General features: G+C 39.0%; 1 non-coding gene across 1 annotated transcript; it reads left to right on the forward strand.

Annotated features, from left to right (window-relative positions):
* Positions 1-13,336: 13,336 nt before the first annotated feature.
* LOC149302502 (small nucleolar RNA SNORA35) lies at positions 13,337-13,466 on the forward strand. The gene has a single exon (XR_016272092.1). It is a non-coding gene; the product is annotated as a small nucleolar RNA SNORA35 (small nucleolar RNA).
* Positions 13,467-16,699: the final 3,233 nt, after the last annotated feature.

Raw genomic sequence — 16,699 nt, forward strand, 5'->3', positions numbered from 1 at the left:
AAGTCAATGGAGCCCAACTTACTAACCACAATGTGATTGGTAAAATAAATCAAAAAGAAAAAAGCTACACAACTAAGCATGTAGTAACATACAAAAAGTCCTAAAAATAGCCCAGTAACTTCACAAAAATATTGGCATGGAAAGAGTTAAAATACTAGCTTTTGAAATTCCCCCCATGTGCCTAGTTTTTAAAAAAATGTATGGTTTGATGGGGTGAATTGAATTGGTCAGCTTCAAAGATGTCCCAAATAGGACATGGGGGGCAGAATGACCACGTGTCAAAATTCCAATTCGGAAAACTGAAAAAAATTATCTCATGTAGACTGTACTATAAGGCCTCTAAGAGAGAGGATAAGTGGCACAAGTCAGCAATCAGAAACATCAGAAAAATACTAGCTATTAATAAAGAGAAATTAAACGTCAAGGCCGTTCACTTTCATGAGGCAGGGCATAGTTCGGTCTCATGTCTACATTTTGTGGGGTTGAAGCAATACCCATACAAACAAGAGGAGGTGTCAAACATAGTAAACTTTTAGCTAAAGAAACACACTGTATGTTGGAACTTAGTGCATTAGGTAAATCAGGAATACATAGAGAACTAAATTGGTTTACGGTAATTTGAATAAACATGGTCCTGTGGATAATGTTTATATATGACATATATATGTATATTCAGTAAATTATCAATTTATATTGGTGTATAATCCCCTGTAATGTGTTACATACTATAAATATTGCAGTTGTGGAACACAGACATATATTGTACGGTACAATAACATTGAACACTAGCATGGTATGTTTTAAGTATACCCTTATAAGGAGATGGTGTACATAATGAGTACATAAGGTGTGGTTATTAGTTCATCTTGAGAATGATATTTTATGTGCTGTATGATGGACTGGAACTATGTGGTGTTGATATTGTATTATGCCTGCTGAATATAATTTTTAATGGCTAGAAATAAACATATGTTTTGTACTACAATGGAGGCTAATGTGGAATCTATGAGGTATGCTTGTAAAAAGATATATTCTTAAAGTGTTACAATTGCTATTTTAATAACTACCACACCCTGTGGACACAATTATCATTGGAAGAAAGGACTTTATTCTGCTGATATAAGTTACATCTACTCCCAACTGCCCTAGCTTTTTTTTAAAAAACAAGACCCAAGTCACCGTATTGCATTTTTCTAGTAGCAAAGCCAAATTTTAATCTACATGGGGAATTACCCCCAAAACATATTGTTGCCTTAAAGGGGACAGGGATAATCTTGGAATATAAATTGAACGTGCTTCTATGTTCAGCGCTACGGAATTTGATGGCGCTATATAAAACAATAAATAATAACAATAATGTTCCAAAAAGGCAGGTAAATACATCATTTTACACTGGTTTTTTTTCTGGGGTAATTAAAAAGGTCTGCAGAGTTCTGTTTACTATATATTAAATGTGTATTAAGTGCCACTATATTAGTGGATTCACTTGATTGGGCTTGCCCCATGGGCCAAAAGTTAGGCAGCCCTAGACAGCGGAACCTTTTTCCACTGTTGGGCTACACCATCTTAAAATAATATTACCTATTTAAAGAATGGTTTCTAACTTTTTTCCCCTAGAAAATAATGAAATTAGCCTCATTAAAGAGTTTGTTTGCGATCTTTGGGATCAATGCAATTGGGAAGTTGGGCTCAATGTCTTAAGGTTGGACTTTTATGTTTTTTTCTCAAGTGATACTGTGCAACTAACTATATAATTAATAATGAGTATCAATTAAAAAATATATATTAATTTATAAATCAACAACCTACACAGCAATTGTCAACTCACATAATCCCTTATAAATTTACAAATGAGAATGAAGGGATCTCCCGAATTAAGAAGCGATGATGACAATTGCTGCAAAGGCTGTTGATTTATAAAAGGGAAAGATTATTTAAGACAATAAATATTGGGTTTTACTTCAGCATATAATTTTAATATTTAATCAATTAAATAATTAAAATCTAATCATCCTTTTTAATGAGGATTGTTTTATTAGTGTTTGGTTTACGTTTTAGTTGTACTTTATTCACTCCAGCACTTCATGGTTCCAAACCAGCAACTAAAAGCCACATGAAACTTACTTACCTCTGTAACATAAAAGCACGTATGTAACATATAATAAAATATTATTATAAAAGAATTTTTGAGAATTCATGACAAATTCGCCAAAAATAAATCTCTGCATAAAATACAGTGCTACATACAGTAATGATTAGCATTAAAGAAAATTTGGTTTCATATTGATTTAATAAACTTCCTTTTTCTATAGACCTAGAGGCTGCGATTGTTGTCAGTCATTATATTTTGGATGACTTTTCCTGCTCAAACATCAAATAGAGCTAATTCTTTATAGCAATGCTAATGAAGTCTGTTCCTCTATAAACTTTCATTAGTCAGAGTGTCCAGCTCGGTGATTAAAACTGAACCGTGATAAGAAGCTGTGATAAGAAGCTAGGGTCTCATAGATTAGGCAAAGATAACACAACTACAACACATACAAAAGATGTAACATGTGGCTGTCTAAAGACGTTCCAGTACTCAAAAACTAGAAAAAAAAAAAGTACAATTTTTGAAACCATTTTTAATTTGGTATAAGTAATGAGCAATGATCGGAGATCCCCTTTAAATATTATGATTTGTTTGCCACCATTTTAAACTAAATAAATAGTACAGGGATATGTTAAAATGTACCACCAGAAGACATATTTTTTTTTTAATTAGGCAGATAATTAAAGTAATGATACTAACAGTAAGTTAATGAAATAAATTTGCAAAGAATTCGGTATTTAAACTAATAAGATATAGCGGTATACATTGTTTATAACTATGTATCTGTACAGTTTTGCCTTTGTATGCCTTTTTATTTTTAAGCAATCTATCTTTTCCTAAAGGGAGATGCAGTCACAGTTTAATCATACCGAGAGGGTAACCTTTTTATAGGAGTCAGGAAACTTTACATGGCGCAAAAACTTTTCCTTACCTAGCAAAGGAAATTTACAATAATTTTCTGTAATATAACCTGGCTTATTTAGCATTTTTTTCAGAAGCAATTCTAAGTAACAGTGCTTGTATTATAATGGCATATCTATAATAATAGTGTTTCTATAACAGTGCCGTTATTATAGAAATGGCATTATAATAGAAGCATTATTATTATTACAGAATGATGTGAGACCGTTTGTATTATGTAAAATTATCTTCAATTTCATCTTTCTTGGCTATGAAACATTTCTTACTTTACTCATCGAACACATTTTATATTTCTAACTGCAACAAAACTTCCCAAAATGTTAACATATACTTCAAGAAATACTTTTATAAAATGATATTCTAAGAGTAGTTCCACCTATAACCTTAGATAAAGAACAGTAGATTCCTAAAGACATAATGGAATACTGAGCATAATGGAAAATGTCCATTTTTTTTCTTTAGATGTTTAGAATACACAGAGTTTTGTGCTCTTCTCTTATACATCAATCATTCTTATTGTGAAATTACTCCTTATAAATAGATATTTTTTATTAATCTGGGGCATCTTGCAAATGTGTTTACTGTTACCCCAAGAAAAGAATCTTCATTTTTTTCAAGCATTAATATATGATTTATTGTAGCCTTTCAATTACTTTGGCCTGTTTTTTTCAGTCGCATCTGTCTGCAACAACATTTAAAATAGGGCTGCAACAACTAATCGATAAAATCGATAATAATCGATAATGAAAATCGTTGCCAACGAATTTCATTATCGATTAGTTGAATCGATTTTTATCGATTATAAAATGAAGGTTTTTTCAGCGCAAACGCTCTGAAAAATACCCCTCATTATATAATCCGTTTCAGTGACTCACAGCAGCACTGTGACAACTGGCCCCGCCCCTTCCTTCTGCCAGAACCACATGGCTGTGACACTCATCTAACTGTAAGTATAAAATTAACATTTAGGCTGCCAAAAGTTAGGGGAGGTGGGGGTGAATTTAGGGGCAGTTATGGTTAATGGGGTGTTTAGGGTTAATTTAGGGGCAGCTATGGTTAATGGGGTGTTCAGGGTTAATTTAGGGGCAGTTGTGGTTAATGGGATGTTTAGGGTTAATTTGGAGCAGTTTTTAATGGTGTGCGTAGGGTTAATTTAGGGGCAGTTGTGGTTGATGGGGTCTTTAGGGTTAATTTAGGGGATGTTGTGGTTGATGAGGTCTTTAGGGTTAATTTAGGGGATGCTGTGGTTAATGGGGTGTTTAGGGTTAATTTAGGGGCAGTTATGGTTAATGGGGTGTTTAGGGTTAATTTGGGGGCAGTTGTGGTTGATGGGGTGTTTGGGGTTACCGTATTTGCTCGATTATAAGACGAGGTTTTTTTCAGAAAAAATACCTTCTGAAAAATACCCCTCGTCTTCTAATCGGGGTCGTCTTATAATCAGACCTCAAATAGAGGTCTGACTATGAGACTAAGATCCAGATCCCCCGCACCGCTGCAGAGGACCTGGATCCTTCTGTCTCCCCCCCCCATTTAACACAATATTCAGATTTTGGGGGGTCGTCTTATAATCAGGGTCGTCTTATAATCGAGCAAATACGGTAATTTAGGGTAGTTGTGGTTGATGGGGTATTTAGGGTTAATTTAGGGGTAGTTATGGTTAATGGGGTGTTTAGGGTTAATTTAATGATGAGGGCTGAGGGTTATTTTAATTAATTTAATAAAGTTAGCTTAAGGTTCAGTTAGATGTAAAGGGGGCAAACTAAGGGGAATCTAAATCCTGGGGGCAGTAAAGATTAACCCAGTACTTATTTATAAAAGTATGATGTCAGTGTGATGCGAACGGGTCTGTGACTCTATGAGGGGACTATGAGATATCTGGGGGGTATAAGGCATATAAGGTATATAAGGCATATCTGGGGAGGATGGAGTGACATATCTGGGGGTATAAGGCATATAAGGTATATAAGGCATATCTGGGGAGGACGGAGTGACATATCTGGAGGTATAAGGCATATAAGGTTTATAAGGCATATGTGGGGAGGGCAGTGTGGCATGTCTGGGGAGGACAAAGTGGTGTATCAGGGTGTATAAGGCATGTCTGGGGAGGACGGAGTGGCATATCAGGGGCCACAGTGACATATGCAGCGTGGAGTGGCATATGTGGGAGGCAGCGTGGAGTGGCATATGTGGGAGGCAGCGTGGCATGTCATGATATACTGAGGCAAATATTGACGGTGGTATAGGATTACTGTTATCATTATATACTGAGGCACACATTGACACTAACAAACCGTTAGAAACAAATATTAGATACTTTCCTGCAACTAGATATAGCCGGATGGCGCTTGTGGTTAGTAAAACATAGATAATTGAATACACTGCTACTTGCGTCTCCCACGTATCTGCGTGAGGTGTAACCCTTTATATTGGTCGAGGCCAGCTTATATTCATTAAAGCAATAAGCGTTTCTTGCTGATATATTCTGGTTCCTTAACAGTCCCCCCTTGAATATACGATGGCCAACTGTCCCTAATCCTGACAGATCCTACCGGACATGATCCCGAATCCTCTTCACCTGCAGTGGCGACAAATTATCCCTATTGGATAAAATCCCGGATGTCCCTCGGATGTATATGTCCCTACACGGGGCGGGGATTACCGTCAGGGGGAACTATCGAACTAAATGGTGTTTCATACGAAGATGCAAAGCTTGGCATCATGTCATCGTACATAAGCATTAACGGGGTAGTCTCGCCTACTGCAAGCATTTTATCGCATAGGCGTCGAAGGCAAGGGACTACACATAATAGCATAAAAACGACAATAATCACAATAATCAGTAAAATTATTCCCAGCTGGACCAGGGCTTGTTTCCATCCTTTGAGCCATCCAAACCATTCGGCCCATGGATGATCGATTCCGGAGTTGCCCTTTAATTCGTCTCCTAGAGAATTTAACTTTTTAATAGCCACGGTCACTTTTCCGTCGGGGCCTGTATTATCTGGGATGAAGGTACAACAAGTTTCTCCAATTATCTGACAGACTCCTCCTTTTTCTGCCAGAATCATATCTAATACCAAACGATTCTGAAAAGTCATCTGGGTTGCAGCCTCCAATTGATCCGAAAGTCCTTGGAGTGCATCTCGGGTGTAGTTGACAAATCTCTGCTGATTATAATAGATATAGTTAATCCAGTCAACATTTTTATTCACAGTAATAATTGGCCAAATAGATTCGAAACCAGCAGCTACTTGGTCTCGGGCTTTGTATTAATCTGGGACCCCCCTAGGGACTCCTATCGCATCTATATATACATGGGGGTCGAAACTTCCTTCGGGGGTCTTCGATGTACTGCGTCTTTTACGAGATAATGTGGACTAGGCTTCAATAGTTTCTGGCTTTTCTGACATTATGAGTAGTGGCATTATAGCTTTGGCCAGTGCACATTCGCCAGTCCAACTACAAAGCACGGACGGACAGCGACAACCTCGTAAATGCTATGCATGCAGAAAAGTCGTTCATCTTAAAAGAGTATGCCGTAGTCGCCATCTGTGGGCCGCTTATCAAGCCCAGAACCAAAACCAGAACCAGAACACTCCTCCTCCACCTCCTCCTCCTCAGCCATAGGAAATAGGCGAGCAAATGGAGGAAGGGGACTCTATTTGCATGGCCGTCTCCGCCCCTCCTTCCGGCCCTTCCCCTAAGATCACTCTCGATGTAGCCGGAAAACCTTGCTCATTTCTTGTTGACACTGGCGCTGCTCGTATGGACATTGGACAACTCAAAGTTCCACCAGTACAAGTTGTACTTAAGGATCCTAATATTCTTCCATATAAGACCCAATATCCTTTATCAGTGGCCCAACAAGATGCAATCTCCACCCAAGTCGCTGCACTTTTGGAATCAGGTGCAATAATACCTACCACTTCTCCTTGCAATACTCCGCTGTACCCAGTGAAAAAGAAACAAATCAAAGGACAATCTCCAGTGTACAGGATGGTACAAGATCTACGCGCTGTCAATGAAGCTATGGTTCTGGATGCCCCCATTGTACCGAATCCAAAACAGTTGGCCCCACGTTGGGCGCCAACTGTTTTGGATGCTTTCCAATAAAGCCTTTCTTCAATTGTTGAACTGCTCCAAATTATGTGAATATAAATGTACGTGCACGGAGAGAGAAATAAGACACACGACACACTCTGAGTCAGGTCCAAAATCACTCTGCTTTATTTTGTTTATATTATAGATTATATAGTGTCAGGAAAGAGGGACGTCAGGTTACGTAAAGCTTATTCATTGGTTAATCCTGAAACTATGCGGAAATAGACAGAAAACTGTTAGAAACAAATATTAGATACTTTCCTGCAACTAGATATAGCCGGATGGCGCTTGTGGTTAGTAAAACATAGATAATAGAATACACTGCTACTTGCGTCTCCCAAGTATCGGCGTGAGTTGTAACCCTTTATATTGGTCGAGGCCGGCTTATATTCATTAAAGCAATAAGCGTTTCTTGCTGATATATTCTGGTTCCATAACAGTGGTACAGCATAACTGCTATCATTATATACTGAGGCAAACATTGACGGTGGTACAGCATAACTATCATTATATACTGAGGCACGCACTGACGGTGGTACAGTATAACTGCTATCATTATATACTGAGGCAAACATTGACGGGGTACAACATAACATCTATCACTATAAATTGAGCCAGACATTGACAATAATGCAGCACAACGCCTATCACTATATACTAAGCCAACCATTGATGTGGTGTAGGCCTACCACTTCAGCGTCTGGCTTAGTATAGGGATGCACCGAAATTAAAATTCTGGACCGAAACCGAAAATTCAGCATTCGCTTGACCGAAACCCACACCTTTAAAAACAAAAACACTTTTATTAAAAGTAAGTAACACACCAAAACTAGACAAAAAAATCTATAACAATATTAATATACATATATATATATATATATATATATATATATATATATATAATTGTTAACAGCAATCACACTCCTATCATGCCCAGGTTCTAGCATGTACTGGTTGCCTGGGAATGATAGGAGGAATATATATATATATATATTGTTATTGCATTTGCTCTCCAATTTTGGTATGTTACTTTTAATAAAAGTGTGGTTAACACACCAAAATTGGACCCAAAAAAATCAACAAAAATACTATATATATTTATATATAATTGCTAACAGCCATCATACTCCTATCATGTCCAGGCAGCCAGTAAATGCCGAAACCTGGGCATGATAGGAATGTGATTACAGCCTCCCTATGCCATGCTACCCCCCTCACTTACACATCCATGCTATCACACACACACTCATTCACAAACGTTCAGCATAAACTACAGCATCACACCCATCACTTTCCCACACTTACTAATCCACTCTCACTGAATGTTTTCCTACCTTTCCTCTGTCACTGTCACTTTTCCTCTTCGTTCTTCCTCTTGGCTCTTCTTCTTCTGTGTCCTGTCCTTCCAGTGCAGTGAGCGCCGAAGGTGGTGGGCGTGGCTTAAGTGTTATGCGCCAGGATATGACATCAAATTCCGACGCACAGCATCAGTTGTCGCGTGCATCGCAAGGGAGCAGGATCCGAGGTCTGCATTAACAGACCTCCCGCTCCCTTGATCTCCCTAACCGAGCCTGCTCCCCTAGTGGTGGACATTACTGTCAGTCTCTGGAGGGGTGCCGGTGCGGTGGCACCCCCATGATGAGGGGCACCCAGAGCAGACTACCCCCCGCTAGGTACGCTACTGGTTGTGCACACAATTTTCAGACATAGCTCTAAAAGCTATGTGCACGTGCACAAGCGCACAGCTTAGAGGGAACACTGTTCATGACTTCACTACAAGGTTAGTCGTATACTCCCAGCATGTTTAGATAGGCAAACATGAATTGCAGCTCCTCTTCAGTCAAGGAATCTCTTATATAGCTTAAACTTATCAGCATATGGTATAAAAATGTGTTTACTTTCGTATCCCAACATACAGGTGTTGGCATACATAGGGGCCCTTTATATTTCAGAGACTTGTCCATAGAACAATATTTAAAAATAAAATAATACAAAGTAAGAATTCTAGTAATTCCATGACATAATCAATCCCTTATAGAGGGTAGAACTATTTAATACATTCTTGACAGCCGGTATACCTTGTTCATGTGGTATAACTATATAAAAACTTTTCTCATCCATGCTACAAAGAGTAAATTTATCAAAAGGAGGTAATGCTGTTAGTGTATCAATTAAATGAGGAGTGTCTCTCAAACATGTATGTAGGGCTGTCACCAGGTTTTTGAGTAGGAAGTCCAACCACTCTGTCACTAGTTCTAAAATGCCACCTCTGGCCAATACGGTGGCTGTGGGCGTGTATTATGTTTATGAATTTTTGGTAAAGTATGTAGAACCAGGCTACGTTGATAGGTTTGACATAAAAACTTAAATAAGGTATCAGAAAGAAAAACAGAATCTTTACCTTGTATCAAACTCTTTATAAGAGTTGTTGAAACACTTCAGTGGGGTCTTTTCCCCCTTAGTCTTTAAGTAATAGTGCTCAACAATTGGTTCAGGATGTCCTCTCTGTAGTACCGATAATCCAGTAGTACTATGTCCCCACCTTTGTCAGCCAAGCGGTCTACTATATTGGTGTCAGATTATTGAGACTAAAGAAATAGGAATTATACCTCAATTTATAAGGCGTATTTTTGAGTTAAAAGTATACCACATGGTTTAAAAATAAGAAACATACCAACCACTGGACGTTAAAACCTGAACTATGCAGACATTGGATTGCATTTTTTAACTAGTGTTCTTCAGATTTAATGGTCTTTGTGATTGAAGAGGTCGAAAAAGAAGGTTAAGGACTAAAAACAGGGAATATAAAGCCAGACATGCTCTAATTTTGTCGACTAACCAGACCAATGAGACTATAGTAAACGTGAAAACTTGAAAACGCATAAAATGAATTGATTAAGTTCAAGGTACAGAAGTTGGTACAGGAGAATTGGGATTACACACAGAATAAAGTGTTGATGGGTGAGATCCCACAAAATAATTTGCGAAGAAAATGCCAGCCAATTTTATATACAGTGGACACTACCTCTGCTGAGTCAGAGACAGAGATTAATAATACATTACAGCAAGACAGATAACAAGCCTCTTCTACCGAGTCTTTTTTAGCATCAGGAAGTGGTGACACCAGTTTTTTCTGTCCTCGCCGCACCAGAGGAAGCCCAGTGAACAAAGTTTAGGATATAGTATAGCTGGATTAGGAGGACTTCCTAAATCAATTATCGGACATGGCTACTTACAGAGTATTGAGAAAAAACCCACTGAAGTGTTTGAACAGTGCCTAGTAAAGAGTTTGATTTGAGGTAAAAATGCTGGTTTTCTTTCTGATACCCTATTTAAGTTTACATGTCAAACTTATCCACCTAGCCCAGTTCCATATACTGAAAATTCATAAACGCGATACACACCCACAAGGTAGGCCCATAGTATCCTTACTCAAAAAAACATTCATGTTTGAGAGACACTTAATTGATACAGTTACTTTATACAGTTATACCACATGAACAAGATATACATCCTGTCAAGAATATATTAAGTTTTTCTACCCTCTATGAAGGCCTTCCAATTGATTATGTCATGGAATTACTATTTTCAACTCTTACTTTGATTTATTTTTGTTTTGAAAAAATTTTCTGTGGACAGGTCTCAGGAACACCAATGGGGGATGTGATGGCCCCTATGTATGCCAACGCCTAAATGTTCAAATATGAAAGTAAACACATTTTGTTACCATATGCTGATAAGATTAACCCCTTGATGACAATTGCCGGTCCGGGCACGTCACGGAAAAACATGTCGTTAACGACAAATGACGTGCCAGGACCGTCATTTGTTAAAACGGGTGAAAAAATCGATCCGTGATTGATTTTTTCACTCAAACGGTGTTGCTCTAATGCCTCGACATCGAGCCATTGAGCAACACCAAGAAAAACATTCTGCCCCCCCCACGATCGCTCCTAGGGGCGAATAAAAAAGCATGTTTGAAAGACTGCATGTCTTTCAAACATGGCGGCGCCTGCCGCCGAAAAACGGGTTTAGGAAGCGATCGCGAGTCGCTTCCTTTGCTTAGCTAGTGTTGCTAAGATGCCTCAGTTTTCTAAACATTGCCTTTGACCAGTATTGGATCTGCCTCCCTCCTTCACTTGCTTCTAGTGAGGGAGAGAGACAGATCGGTGTGTTTTCTGGTATTTCAGGTATTCTGAGTAAAATAAAATATATATATTGATCCAAAGGCTCTTATAAGAGCCACCCATTCAATATTAACCCCTTCATTGTCATTGATCACTGCATAAACAGTGATCTTGCATAGTGGCAATTGTTTTTGGGGTTCTTTTTTTTTTACATTTTTTTTTTCTTTTTTGCTTTTTTTAGGTTTTTTATACATTTTTTTATTTTTATTAGAGCCATTAACCCTTTCCTTCCCCACTATTTTTGCTGCAATTGTAACCATGCAGCGCAGGTATACGGCTGAGGAGGCGTATGCCGTTTTGGCCACAGATTCTGAGGCCACTGATACAGCGTCAGATTTTGACGTTGGTCAGTTCATAGATACATCTAGTGATGTATCTGTGGCTGTTAGGAGGCCTGCCACACGTAGTCATGGCAGTGCACCAGAGGCATGGGTAGCGCCTAATAAGTACAAGCCAGCTATCCCTCCTTTTTCTGGAATTCCTGGCATCAATATTGATGTTACAGGATTCACTCCACTGCAATTTGTGCAGGTTTTTTTGGGAGATGATGTCTTGGGAGACATTGTCACACAAACTAACCTTTATGCCCAGCAGCACCGTGCTGCTAGCCCTAATTCTTTTTGGGCAAAACAGCCATGGACTCCCATTGATGTGCCAGAATTTCTTAAATTCTGGGCACTCACAATGTTAATGGGCATTATAAAAAAGCCCTCCATCCGCTCCTACTGGAGCACCAGCCCCATCCTTAGTACCCCCATTTATGCCCAGACTATAACTAGGCAAAGGTATGAAATGATTCTTCATTTCATGCATTTTAATGATAACAGCCTGTGCCCCCCTAAGAAGCACCCCCAGTTTGATAGGCTCTACAAAATCCGCCCCCTGATTAGCCATCTCGCTGCCAGGTTTCCAGAGGTTTATACACCTGGAAAGAATATCTGCGTGGATGAATCCCTGATGAAATATATAGGAAGGCTGGGATTCAAGCAGTATATTCCTTCCAAGCACTCTAGGTATGGAGTGAAGGTGTATAAGCTCTGCGAGAGCGAGACAGGGTATACTCATGCCTTCCGGGTATACGAGGGTAAGGATAGCTACCTTGACCCTCCAGGTTGCCCAGAACATCTGGGCACCAGTGCCAAGATTGTTTGAGACCTAATATTCCCCCTTATGAACAAAGGCTACCACTTGTATGTAGATAACTTCTATACAAGCGTCCCTTTGTTCAAGCTGCTGTATTGTTTCGATACAGTAGCTTGCGGTACTATAAAAAAGAACCGCTTGGGTTTCCCACAACACCTGGCACGAACCCGGCTAGGAAAGGGGGAGACCTCAGCTCTACGTCAAGAGGAGCTTTTGGCATTGAAGATCAGGGACAGAAAAGAGGTGTGCATGCTGACCACCATCCACGATGAGAGAACCGTGGAGGTTTCTGTCCGTGGCAGAGCTGGGGTCACTAGAAAGCCAGTGTGCATCAGGGCCTATAATAAGAACATGGGTGGAGTTGATCTGTCAGATCAACTCCTACAGCCCTACCTCATTATGAGGAAGACAAAGGCCTGGTACAAGAAGGTTACAATTTACCTAATGCAAATTGCAACCTATAATGCTTTTTTGTTGCACAAAAAAGCAGACACTGGGCTGAAACTGTCTTTTTTGCAGTTTCAGCACCAAGTAATTTCAAGTATCTTGTACCATGATGCACCTGGTCCCCAAGTGGTGATGGGAACCAGCAGGATTGGGGCTACCCATTTTATTTTTAAAATCCCCCCTACAGCAAAGAAGCAGAATCCCCAAAAGAGATGCAGGGTATGCTACAGCAGGGGGCAAAGAAAGGACACCACATTTTACTGTCCAGATTGCCCTGGAAAACCTGCACTCTGTGTCGGTGACTGCTTCAAGTTGTATCACACAGTTTCCCATTTTTAATTTTTTTTTTGTTCCTGCTCCATTTTTGTATTTTTTTTTTACATTTTTTGTTACATTTACTGTTTTTTAGCTTTTATTTGCTCCACCATTTTTTAAGCGTTTTTATTTGCACTGACAAGTGACCTCTGTGTCTATTCCGTGGCATGAGGGACCGCTTAAGGTGCTAGATCAAATCCCTTCTTGGAGATAGGCCAGGCTTTCTTGTAACCTGTCCCTACTGATAGTTGGGTACAAGCATTTTTCTTTACCCAGATGTAAAACTTCCTAGTTGAAAAACTGAATTGCTCATGTTCCAAATGTGGCCCTTTTTCCCCCAAACAATCTGACAAACCCATGCATGTGGGGTATCAATGTACTCAGGAGATGTTGCTGAACACATATCGGGGTGTTGTGGGACAGTGACATATACCAGGAGCTGTAATTTCACACCTGAAGTACAAAGTGTGTGAAAAAAACACCAAAAACAATTACTATCACAAACTTTGACAAGGGTTGGTGGTAGGATTAGTGCATGGAAAGGGTTAAACTATCCGCATCTAAAATACCCTGGGGTGTCTAGTTTTCAAAAATATATGGTTTGGTGGGGTAAATTTAATTTGCTGGCTTCAAAGATGCCCCAAATACCACATGGAGACAAAATTACCAGATTCAGGCTAGGTTTCCACTTGTTTTTTTTTTTGCTAAAAACGCCCATAAAAACGCCAATAGCGCCACCTGGCGTTTTTTTTGTGAAAAAACGCTGCAGCCAGATGTTAGCTGTTCTTCAATAGGAAATCGCAGAATGCCATATCCACTTGGCGTTTTTTTGTTTGGCGTTTTTTCAGTCCTCTTTGGCGTTTTTCTGCTTTTTTGGGCTCTGTGGCAGTTTTTCAAAATCGCAGCATGTTGACACTCTGGCGTTTTTTGCAAGGAAATCTTGGCGGTTTTCTCCAATAGAAGTCAATGGGAGAGAAAAAACGCCATGAAAAAGCCATGTGGGTTTTTTGCCTTGGCGTTTTTTATGGCGTTTTTTCCACAGTTACAATGCAGAGGATGGACCCGGTATCTGTGTGTCCTACAAGAAATAGGCTGGAAACAAACAGTTTCACACAAAACAAAGTTCATATTGAATTTTACACCATTTGGAACAAACATGCCATTACAAACAAACCAACTGGATCCTGCCTGCCAAAAGCAACAGCAAACAATTTGCACCATCATTTGGGGCCAATCTTCCTAGAGGAGCAGACATTCGGAATAAAGCATGCCTTACAAACCACAGAAAAGTGACAAAAAGGTCCACCGGGGCGTTTAAGTAGAACTCTACCAAGTAAATGACATCAGGAGGCAGATACTTGCCATTTATCCTAATCCCTTTTTTAGCTGGGTGAAACTTCTAACTTGTAAAGGCTGGAAAAACTGCCTAAGGTCAAAAAAAGCAATTTCCACAGAAAGGCTAAAACGCCAGAAAAAACTCCAGAAAAAAACGCCAAAACGCAGAAAAATGCAGTGGCAGTTTTCTTGGCGTTTTTCATCAAAAAAAAAACGCAGGACAAAAACCCAAGTGGAAACCTAGCCTCAGAGAAAAATGGTTTTGAATGAGCAAAACGCTACTTGTACTTATTGCCCCATAACGTGTAGAAAAAAGCAAAAAAACATAAAAACATTGGCTATTTCTAAACTCGGGACAAATAGTAGAATCTATTTAGTGGGTTTTTTCAGTAGTTTTTTATGATGAATAAAAGATTTTTCAAATAAAAGTGAGAAAATGTGGGGTTTTTTTAATTTTTCGTCATATTTTATTATTTTTATTACAGGAAATTACATCATATGGAAAAAATTATGGTGTCTGAAGAAAGCCCTTCTTGTCCTGAAAAAAACAATATATAACTTGTGTGGGTTCAGTAAATGGGTTAAGAGAAAATTACAGCTAAACAGAAACACAGCAGAAACGATAAAACAGCCATTGTCGCGAAGGGTACAAAAAATGGAATCAGCCTTTGTCACGAAGGGGTTAAGCTACATAAGGGATTCATTGATGATATTTTGTTTTTTTTGGATAGGTACTGAAGAGGAACTGCAATACATGGTTGCTCATCTAAACAATTTACCTGGGAGTATATGACTAAATTTGCAATCCATTTTTTAGATTACATTTTTTTAATGAAACTGGTGCATTACACCTGATACAGAAAGGCCACAGATAGTAACACGCTTTTGAGGGATGATAGGTGTAATTCAGGAGGTCTCTAAAAATGTTTGCCCTTTTCACAATTTTTGAGATTGAAGTAGATGTGCAAGATTCGGAATAATTTTTTGGTTCGTTTTTGGCCCATTCATTTTTGCGCAACGGGCTTCGTTTCCTGATCATTTGGTTTGGCAGAAACTTTGGGGGCATTTCTTAATTTGGGAATTAAATGTGTTGCCCTGTGCCCACATTCACTCTCACACACTCTTTCACACTGTCACTCACTCTCTCACCATCGTTCACTCAAGTTTCCCTACCTTCTCTGCTGACCACTTCCACTTCTGCCGACCATTTTTGCTTCCATATCTTCATTTTCATCTTCTTCATCTCCTATCTTCTCCCTTCTCTTCTATCTTTAATGCTTAATCTGGTATCTTCTTTCTTCCTCTGCATCACCAGGGACATAAATCGGCGGATGCGGTAACATCCTCCCCCCTATTTTGCCAACTCACAGCAATATGGCGGTGTTTGTGATAATGCCCTCTCCCCAACTGGAGGATGCATTATTGCCCCAAACAGCGGGTATGTGCCATCATTGCCCTCAAACAGCTTGTCTGTTCCTTTTTTGCTCCTTTTCCCCCTCCAACATACACTCTGGTACACATATATAAACACACTTACACAAATGACACATACTAACACACATAATTACTCACATTCATTAACACACATAGACATTCATTCTAATACACACACTCTCTCACACCACTCATGCTAGCATATACTCCATTTTACACCACTAACACAGCAATGCTCGCACACACACACTTACACACCCATGCTCACACATCCAAACTCACACACACTTATACATAGACACCCATGCTTACATACATTTATACATAGAAATTCATGCTCACACTCATTGGCCATAAAGATTCATCATTCTAATCAAATTACAAATTGATGTTTAAGAGAAGTTTTACATTTAGCCGAGGAAAAATGCTCTTGTTGAACTGTAATATGTGAATAATGAAACCACAAAAGAGTTTCCTTATTCTGCATCATAGTATATATTGTTCTACAATGTACATAAAAATCAGTAATCCAGAACTTTGCAGTATATGAAACAGATGGGTAACTAAATTTAAGTTTATAAAATGGCATTTTATTTTTTATTAGAGATTTTAGTGATCCTCCAGTGCACTAGTGAAGACAGTAAAGACTTTAAGTTGTGGCGCTATTGACCTTTTTAGCATTAAAATAAAATCCTATATTCCACTTTCTTACTGCAATTAGATT

Source organism: Sceloporus occidentalis, unplaced genomic scaffold (genome assembly GCF_023333645.1).
Source record: "Sceloporus occidentalis isolate IW3139 unplaced genomic scaffold, rSceOcc1.0.p SCAF_19, whole genome shotgun sequence".
Lineage (NCBI taxonomy): Eukaryota > Metazoa > Chordata > Lepidosauria > Squamata > Phrynosomatidae > Sceloporus > Sceloporus occidentalis.